Here is a 9839-nt window from a genome sequence, read left to right on the forward strand (position 1 = left end):
CGACGAGTCATTTCCCCCACTGCGCCCTTCTCCAAAATTGCCCCAGTAACCCGGGTCCTGTGTCTGCCCATGTGCATTTCACAGTGAACGTGCCTGTGTCTACGAGAAGCCATGTTGGGTGTTGCCGGAATCCCATTAACCCTATAGACCAATTTGGAGAGAACTGGAAACTTGCCAGCTTTGTTCGGTAGGACCAGAGCAACATTCAGCCCTAGGCTAATCTTTCCCATATTAAGGTAAAAACCCTTCTGAGGACACGGCCGGGAGCCCTGCGAGCTGCACAGCTTTCCATTCGGAAGGCCGTTTGTGAGGTCCAGTATTGCCGCCCAGCTCCCCGGGAGGCTGCCTGCCAGGCCCCGGGGGACGCCCCCTGCACTCACGCTCTGCCGCTGTGGGCACCGTCCCGCCGGGCGGCCCTCTCCTCGGCCACCCGTACTCCCAGCACACCCCGCCGGGCCCGCCTTGTCCGACCCTGCCTGAGGCGGAACGTAGAACATGTCAAAGCTCTTCCCCGTTCTCTGCTTGTTGGGGTGTGAGGGGACGTCTGGTCCCTGCCGGCCCGCCGTGGCTGAACACCGAGGTTGTGGTGCCGGATCCCTCGCAGCCGCCCTGGCACGCGGTCGTCGGGGCCAAAGTCCCTGCATTCGGGCCCCAGAAGGAAGGACAGCACGTCGCGCGAAGGGAGTGGCTGTGCTCACGAGGGAAACCTTCGGACCGCACTTACTCCGATCGGCGGGGGAAGCATCAGACCGAGGCCGAAAAGCAACTCCAGCTGCCACATGTCCTTTTCGCCCGGAGGAAGGCCCGCAGGACCCCAAGGAAGAGATGGGTCTGCTGGCGTCGTGCAAGCGACGAGCGGAAGTGTGTCCGCGTCCAGGTGGTGCGGGCACGTTCCCCTCACGGCTCCGACATCACGGGATTGCCCTCGCCGAGCCCGTGTCCCCCACGGCACGCGTGCGCACCAGGCTCACCCCGCGGCCTCTCCGAGGTCAAGCTGCTCCCTAGGGACGGCCACGAACCATCTCATGCTGAAACACAGACCCAGAAACCAACGTGAACTGGAGCCGGAGAGTGAGAACCGCCGAATTCGGGGGCTGTTTCTGCCTTTGTGTTTTCAAGGCTGGCACCCGGAAAGCTTCTAGTGGAGACAGCCTTAACGTAGAACCGGGGGCGATGGGACATGAATGGTATTTGGCTGGTTCAGGTTTGCTTTTCAACTTTTTAGTGAGAAAGAGGTTTGCCAGGCAATTTGATCACCTAAATGAGGTGTGAGAGTCAGTCCTGCCCCAGTCGGAAGGGCGTTGGGGACATTCATCGTTTACAGGCAAATAACGCTGCCGGTCACGAGACTTTTTTCCTATTCAGTGAAGTAGGCCCGGTAGGACTTCAACTTGAAAATGTGCTATTAGCAGTCGGTCTCTGTAACTGCATCACCTTGAAAGGAGTAAAGCATTTTAAAAAGGAGCCCAAAGTTTGCACTGCTGAGACTGGACTTAGTCGGGACAGTCACACAAGCCCATGTCCGTTGGCCAACCAGGTTTCAAAGTGTTTCTCAAGCGTTGCTCTCATTTGACCCTCAAACCCGTCCTGTGATGCGGACAAGGCGAGTCCAAACCCCACGCTAGAGAGGAGACCCCGAGGCTGGCTGGAGGCCGTGTCTCCGAGGGGACTCGCAGGGTTCCGGAGCTTTCTCATGGCGCTTGGAAGAAAGAAGTGACCTCCGGTCGCTGACGCATCCCCTGCCCGACTATCCAACCTCCATCCGACCTTCCACTCGCCCGCTCACCCTCCACGATCCACGCGTCCGTCCATGCGTCCGTCTGTCCGTCCGTCCGCCCATCCTCCCCCTGCCCATCCCCACTAAGCCGACACGTTTTATGTGGGTTCGCTCACGGACGTCCCCCACACAGCTGACGCTGGGGTTCTGCCATCGATCCCCAGTGGGCGTGTTACAGCCCAGCGAGGCTACGGCCCACTGTGTCGGCCCGCAGGCCCGGAGAGCCGTCCGTTGGTTTAATTAAATCAGGCTCTGCCTGAAGCCCCGTCAGCAAACCGAGACGGCCCTGAACGTCTGCCAGTGGGAGCTGAGCCAGAGGGGGAGGGGCCCAGGGCAGCCTAGGGCGAAGGTCTGGGTTTGTCTGTGTCCGGAGCCCCGCCGTCCTGTCCCTGTCCCCGCAGGCTGCCTCAGCCATGGGGTCTCCCGAGCTTGCTCGTACCCTGCGCACCTCACCCCTTCTCAGGCCCCGTGACTGCTCCTCCTGGGAGCCAGGGACCCCCTCCCGCAGCGAGATTCATCCACTACCCTCTCCCATCCTGGATGTGGGTAATGGACGGCCACGGTCCCCTCAGCTTGGGCCTCCTATTACTCCTCGACCAGAGCAAAGCAAGAGGTGGAGACCTAGCCGCCCCGCCTGGGGCTTCGTGAGACCAGAGGCCGGGACAGCGGGTCCTGGGGGTGGGGCGTCCCCCTGGGCGACTCCGTCCTGGGCGACTCCGTCCTGCGGCCTGCGGGGCCTGGGGTCCATGCGGGGAGGAGCGTGCGGTTGGGGGCCTGGGCAGGAGCTGAACAGATTGGAGCTCGTAGGAGCTGGCACCTGGCTCTGCAGCCTGGGGTACCGGCTGTGGGCCTTGGTTTCCTCAGTGCTCTGTGTTTTCCTGTTTGTAGCCACAACAGCCCAGAAGCTGTGGGCCCAGGCCTGGCCCTCTGTGGGGCCTGGCGGTCTTCTGAGGAGAGACTCGGGAGCCTTCCTGACACCCCGCCACCTTGCTGGTGCCCTGGTTACTTCTCTGCCTCAAGCCCCCTCCCCGTGGCCTGCGACCGCCCCAAGTCAGGTCTGCCCCAAGCTTGTCACACCCCAGGGCTGGGATGAGGGGGAGGTGGCAGTGTGCCCGGCAGGCCCCGGGCCCTGACCAACCAGCTCCCTGGCCCACACCCTGCCCTGCCAGGCCAGTCTCCGGAAGGCCCTGGACGCTCTGTTGCGGCGCTGACATCTGTCTCACAGCGGAGGGAGGGCAGACCCTCACTTGGTCCTAAAGGCGGTGGCCGGCCGGCGGCTCCAAGCAGCTGCAGGCAGGGCCTCGGCCTCTCAGCCCCGTGGGTTCTTTCCCAGGGGGCTCCTCCGCGGGGAGCCGGAGGGAGCCCAGCTGCCCCGGGCTGGGGAGGCGGGAACAGCAGCCGAGGCTCAAGCAGAGGCTCCCCCGGGTGGGGGCGTCCTGGAGAAAGGCTCAGCAGAAGCCGTGGGAAAGGTGCCACGTCCTGCGTGGGGTGGCCCGGACCCCGGCTCCACAGCCCGTGTGGTCATGGACCCTGTCCCCTGAGGGTCACTCCCGCGGCGGGGCAGGGTGGGCGGAGCCTGTCGCAGCCGCCCTCGAGCGTTTCCCAGCGGGTGGTTCCAGCCCCTCGGCATCAGCCCCGCAACCTCGTCCAGGAGAGGCCGGCAGACCCTGCCTCCAGCGAAGGAGCCCCCGCCCGGCGCGGAGGAACCCACGGTCTCCCCGTCGCCCTGTCACCGGCCGCCACCGTCGCCGTCACGCTGCCTCCCTGCGCCCCAGGACTGAGCCGAGCTCTGCCTGCGACTCAGGGGCGGAGCCACTCACGCCCGCAAACCTGAAACGTGCCGATTTATTTTGTCAAATAAAAATTGGCCGCAGTCTTATTTCTGGAGGGGGAAGCCCCGCCTGTCTCTGCTGGGGGCCCGGCTGGGGCCGGTGAGGTTGGGCGATGCGGCAGCGGGCTCGAAGGTGGCAGCGCAGGGCCACGTCTGGGGACAACCTCCAATGAGAGTGTTCAACTCCGCTAACCGGGAAGCCCCCTGAGCAGACCGTCCGTCTCCTGATGACCCAGGCCGGCGGTTCTTCCGTGAGGGAGTGGGGGTCCACCCCCTGCGACGTGGGACCCGTGGCCTCGTGGACTGAGCAGGGTGGCTGCCGTGAAAGAGTCACACCCAGGCTAACGGGGTGGCCCCCGGGGACGCTTGGCTGTGGAGCGCAGTTCAGGGGGTGCTGGCGGTGAGAAAGCGGCCAGCGGAGAACTGAGCTGGGGGTCAGGTGTGGACCCCAAAGCAGGCAGCGGCCTGGCAGTGGACAACCGTCAGCCGCAGGTCGCCCGCTGAGCGCAGGTCAGAGGGCACTCTCGGTTAGGACGATCCGTGTTTGCGCAGATGACCCCTCGGCTCCAGGAGAAAAGTCTGGTTTTGTTCAGCCTGCGGGACCCCCTCCTCCTTCCGTAAAGAAATCATCACCCATGGCTGGACGCCTGGCTCCGTCGCGCAGGGCCTGGGGCTGACCGCAGGGGCAGCACCGTTTTAGAGGCCCCCGGGGCATCGGCTAGACCAACAGAACCTTCGTTCAGACTTGGGGTGATCCCGGGTGGGGTCTGAGTGCCGGCCCGGGCCGGCTGGGAGGTTTGTTACAGAAGAAAGCATACACTGGGTCCGTCCTCACCGGCACCGGGAGGCGCGAGGAAGCGAGCCATCGAGGGGACGGCGTGGGGCGGCGGCTCCCGGCCGGGCAGGAGAACGGTCACCAGCCCTCGCCAGGGACAGACGGCTCCCTCCTCCCGCCCCGGCGCACTGCTCCCTGGAAGCCCGCGCGGAGCTGCGGGTGGGGAGCCGTGGACACGCGTTTCTGTGGGGCCGCGGCAGCGTCACCGCACTGTCTGTGGCGTCTCGAGACCCGCCCTGCTGGCTGCCCTGCGCGCTCCGTCGACCCCTTCCCTCGGAGCCCGGGCGGTCCGAGACTCTGCTCACGTTGCTGAGGCCGCATGTGCGCCGCGACTCCCGCTGTGCCGAGCCAGGGAGCGGGGAGACGGCCGCGTGGGGCAAGAGCCAGACGGGCCTGCAGCCCGGGGCCAAGAAAAAGCCGCCTGGGGTCGGAGCGTTCGGGGCCAAGCGGAGGGAGCCGCGCTGAGCTCAGACCAGACCCCACCGAGTCCGGGCCTGGGAAACATGGCAGCACCAGTGCCCGGGGCCCGGCGACATGCTGCTGGCCACGGCCCTCGCCAGCCCTGACTGGACCTGCCCGCGGCTCCGGGGGCGGAGTGAGGTGTGCTGGCCCATCCCGCCGGGCGGCGGCTCTTCACAGCACGAAAGCTGTGGTTCACGGACGGTCTGCCGCGTCACCCGGCGGGCTCACGCCCATACGATCTGCGGCGTCGGCCTCCCGAGGCCACATTCGGTTTCGATTCAAACACGGGTTTGCAGAGTGGACGTCCTCAGAGCTCCCAGGCGGACCGCAAGCCCCGTAGGAAGTGCAGCGAGAGCACAGCTGAGAGGAGGAAGGTCTCCCCGCGGACACTCCCGGCCTCCCCGGGACCTGGTCACAGCAGCGCTCAGACGACACGAGGCGTCCGCCTAGAGACGCTGCCCCTCAGTGGGTCAGGGACACGTCCTCGGGATCACTCTCTGGAGACACACGTCCCCCTGCTTTGTCTTGGGCCAAGGACAGAAGGCCCAGAAAGGGCAAGTGATGTCCAAGGCCCCACAGCCAAGGGCAACAGTTTTCGGTAATGGAGCTGGGGCGTGTGGCTGCCGACCCTCTGTGATGAGCCCTGGTGACCCATTGTCCTCACACGTGTCATCACGACCTTCCGTGGATGCCGCGTGTCCCTCAGGAACGAGGCCTGGAAGCCGCACGGTCGGCAGGTGCTCAGCAAACAGGAGCCAAAGGATCCAGGGGGCGGATGGAGCCCGTGTGTCCCGGCCAACGGGCCTGGTGTTGCGGCAGCTCACCGCCAGGAGGCCCCGCCTTGGAGCCAGGCTCTGGTTTGTGCGCACCTGCGTCAGTGTGGACGCTGCTGAGACGCCTGCAGCTCCACTCCCGAGTCCGCAGAAGAAGAGCCCGACTCCGGCTCCCCACGTCCTCCACATGGCCGCTCTCCGGAGGAGCTTCAGTGCTCTGGGGAGTGTCCCCGGTCAAGCCAATTCCCTCAGGGCCGTCCCCTCAAGCCCCTCCTCTGGGTGAGAGCCACCCCTGCTGCACTCCGATGGACTGCAGAGACAGGGGGACTCCAGGAGAGGAAGTGGCGGGGGTCACCAGGGTCGTGTCCCTCTGAGCTCGAGAGGGAAGGAAAGCCGACCCTGCCGGCAGCGCCAGCCGGCTCCCGCTGAGCCTTCCGCGGCCGAGGGAAGCCCGCCGGGTCCGTAGGGCGTGAGTCCTCGTGTGTCCGCGGCCCGCCCCTGAGCTCAGCCCGGCCGCAGCCCAGGGAAGCGGTGGCCCCTCGGCGCCCCGTCCGCAGAGCCATGTCCCCAGGGAGGAGCATGGGGCCCGCGGGCAGACCGAGCTCGCTGCTCCAGCCGCGTGTGCTCCCGGTGGCAAGGCCCCAAGGGCTCAGGCCCCGAAACCCGGAGCCCATGGAGGGCCGTCGCCCATGGAGGCCGACAGGGGGGTGCCAGGCGCCGGGTTGTGGGGTGCCTGTGCTCACGACGAGGGTGGGCGGCTTCCCCACCCGGCGAGCCCAGGTGGGCCGTGTGTGGAGCTTTTCTCGTGGGCTGTGCAGGCCGGGCTGCGGCGGGGACTCTGGGAGGAACGTGGCCGCAGGCCGGCGCCGAGGGTCTCGGGGAGGAAGAAGCGCGTCGGGACCGGCTGAACGAGGCTCCGTGTGCCCGGGCGCCGGGGCAGACTCCTGGTGGCGGCCGACGCCCACGTGCCGATGGCAGCCGGTCGCAGAGACGGGCCTGGAAGTCCTGGGTGCCGACGGCCCAGATTTGGGGGCGAGCATTGTTCTTTCATGTTTTCTGCTTCTGCTTTGCCTGTCGGTCGTCACCGGAACTTCTTGATGGTTCTTCCAGCACCTCCTGTTGGGACCTGCCCGGGAACTTTGGCGAATTAGTTCCAATTAGCGCGGTTGCAACCCCTGTGGGCTCCCTGTCTCAGCCCACGCCCAGGTGCCTGCCGCGCTGTGAAGGCCACAGGGAAAGGACAGGAGACGGAGGGTTTGGTGGAGGCCGTGTGAGTGTCCTGCGGCTGCCGCACAGAAGTCCCCACCCTGGGCGGCTTCGGAGCAAACGCCTATCAGCTCACAGTCTGGAGGCCACACGTGGAGACCGGGTGTGGGTGGCTGGTCCCAGGCTGCGAGGGAGAACGCGGTCCCGCCTCGCCCGGCGTCCAGGGCTCGCCTGGAACCCGCGGGGCACCCCCATCCCTGTCTGTGTCATCCCATGGCCTTTCCCACACAGTGTGCGCATCTTCCTGAAAATGTCCCTTTCCCTTAAGGACAGCCCCGCGACTGGACGGGGAGCCAACGTCTTCACTTGTCGCACCTGCGTCGGCCCGTCTCCAAGGAAGGGCACAGTGTGAGGTCCTGGCGCGGGACCAGCACGAGCACTTGGGGGAGCGGCAGCGACACCCCTGCCGGCCGTCTGAGGCCGGTTTGCTCCCGGGCTGATGGCCAGTGGGTCAGGGCGCCCTGCTGGCGGCCCCCCCGCACCCAGGGCCCAGCGGGATTCGACCCGCACAGCAGGTTTCACACCTTCTCCTGCCCCAGGACCCAGGCCCTCCCCCTCTGTCCTCGCTGCTCTCCAGGGGGCTTTCACCTCACAGAAGTCCGTCAGCTTTACACCGAAGACCATCGGACGTGGGTTTCTTCTGTAATACGCTCCTTCCTTAAAATCCTGTCTGATCTAAGAAAAGTGACTAGTGAGACAGGACTTTGCTCAGAAACTCAGCCTGGCTGCTGGCCACCTCAGCTGGGTCCCCCCCACCTCTGGGCAGCCCCAGCGCCTGGGCCAGGGCCCTCCAGGAGCAGGTGTGCTCAGGGGTGGAGCCCGGTCGCTCCCACTAAGGGTGAAGGATCAATGGGGGGGCGGCGTGCAGCCCAAGTTGTGTTCTAAACCCCCATGCGCCTCACGAGGGGACATGGCCTGAGGCGCCCGGCAGCCCCCACCCCACGTCTAGTCCCAGAAGCCCGAGGAACCAGCCACCCGCCATCACGGGCCGTGCAGGACAAGGCTTCCCTGCACAAGCCTGCGGTTGGCTCACCACGTCCAAGAATGGAAAAGCCTGAAGAGAAGGTGGCTTTTGGCCCGGCACCTGGGCTCCCGTCGCCAAGACCACCACCATGAGCGGCGCGGGGGAGCTGCCCGGCGTCCAGAACGTCCCGCGCTCCCGGCATCTCCCCACTGCGCCACCCCTGCCTCTGGCAACTGAGCTGGCAGCCCCAGAGCTCCCTGGGCACCCCACGCAGGTGGGGAGGCTCCGGAGAACGCTGGCTGCCCGTGACTCGGCCGGGCAGGAATGTGCTCCTTGGCCCCGAAGGGAGGGACCGGCATCAGCATCCTCTCTCCTCTCAGCGTCCAGGCAAGGCCGTCCTGCGGTCCTTCCGCTTCTGTCTGAGGCCAGCCCCCAAGGACTGTGGCCGGGGCGGGGGTCAAGCCACGGGAAGGGACCGCAGGGGCCAGGATGAGTGGGCGGTCCCTCGGACGGGACTCTAAGGGTCCCTGGAGGACGGGGGGGACACTCGCGGCAACACCTGGGAAGTGGGAGCAAGACATGGGAAATCTCGGTCCCTTTCGCTGAAGGCCGTTAGGCTTCCGTCCTGGGCCCTTTGGCTCAGGGAAAAGAAGGTGCTGCTGCTGCCGCTGGTGGGGCTGAGTTTCGGCCGGGCACACCTGGGGAGACAGCCGGGGCAGGTGACGCACGGCGGAGGGCAGCGCCTCCTGAGTCACCCGTCTGTGTCCCACACCTGCCCAGCCCTGGGGACCCAGCCTGACCTGGGCTTCCCAAGGGCGTGCCTGGAGCGCTGGTCTTCGCCGTCCCTGGCAGGCGGCCTCCGTACTCTGTCGGACCACCCAGCCAGTGTCCCTGAGTGCTGAAGGAACAGGCAGACCCCCACATGTGGGAATGTGGGTGCAGAGCTGAAAACGGAGGCCGGCCTCTGCAACCCATACTCCCAGGGGAACTGGGCTCAGCCCTGCCCAGCCCATGGCACGCAATGTCCCACCTTAGCTATTGGTAACGGTCCCTGGCTCTGCTCACAGGGACGAGGCCCGACATCCAGACCCCTGCAGGTCTGCCCCCGGACAGGACACGAGGGAGGCTCGTTTCCCTGACCTCCTCTCTCCTCTCTGTCACTGGCCTGGGGCCTGTTCCCGCTGCTGTGGACTCACCCAGGGAAGAGCCCAGACCCCGCCAAACCGCGTGCCCCGGGAGCCAGGCCCTGGCAGTCAGACGGAGACGGCTGACGAAGGTCTTGAAGCCTCGCGAGCGGCCCAGGGGACATCAGGACCGTCCCGGATGCCAGAACCCTGGCTCTAAGGTTAGCACGACTCCAGGGGGCCGTGGAGGTACCCACTGTCCTCTGCTGCTGGTTCAGGCCCCTGAGTCTCCATGTGCCCTTGGACTCCCTCACACAGATGCTCGCAGAGGCCACCTCCTGGCCGGACGGCGATGCCCGCAGTCGCCACGAGCTTCAGGATGACGGGAAACCGGACGAGGCCGTCTCTCGCCCAGAGCTTGTGAATCCGTTTTGTGCGTCCTGGCTTCAAAAGCCCCAGGAAGAGCCCAGCCGAGGTGGTGTGGCCACATCTGACTTGTGAGCCCCGGTGCCAGCCAGGCGGGCACGCGGGCGTCCCGGCACTTTGGGAGTGACGGGGTTCCCCTCAGGGGGCCTCCCGTCTGGCCCAGCACCCGCAGGACCAGCCTCCCCCAGGCCCACAGCCCGAGAGGCCTCGCCGACCCCATTGAGCGGCACGGAGACCCCGGGAACGGTCGCTGCTGACCCCCCGGAGCGAGGAGTGGGGGAGGGGACGCCCACGGCAGACCCTGTGGGGCTCCCGCCGGCCTGGTTCCCAGAGTCCGCCCCGCCCCCGCCCACTTCGAAGTCGCCTTGAGACACAGTCACT

Source organism: Mustela putorius, unplaced genomic scaffold, assembly GCF_011764305.1.
Source record: "Mustela putorius furo isolate JIRA1106 unplaced genomic scaffold, ASM1176430v1.1 tig00000835_pilon_pilon_pilon, whole genome shotgun sequence".
Classification (NCBI taxonomy): domain Eukaryota; kingdom Metazoa; phylum Chordata; class Mammalia; order Carnivora; family Mustelidae; genus Mustela; species Mustela putorius.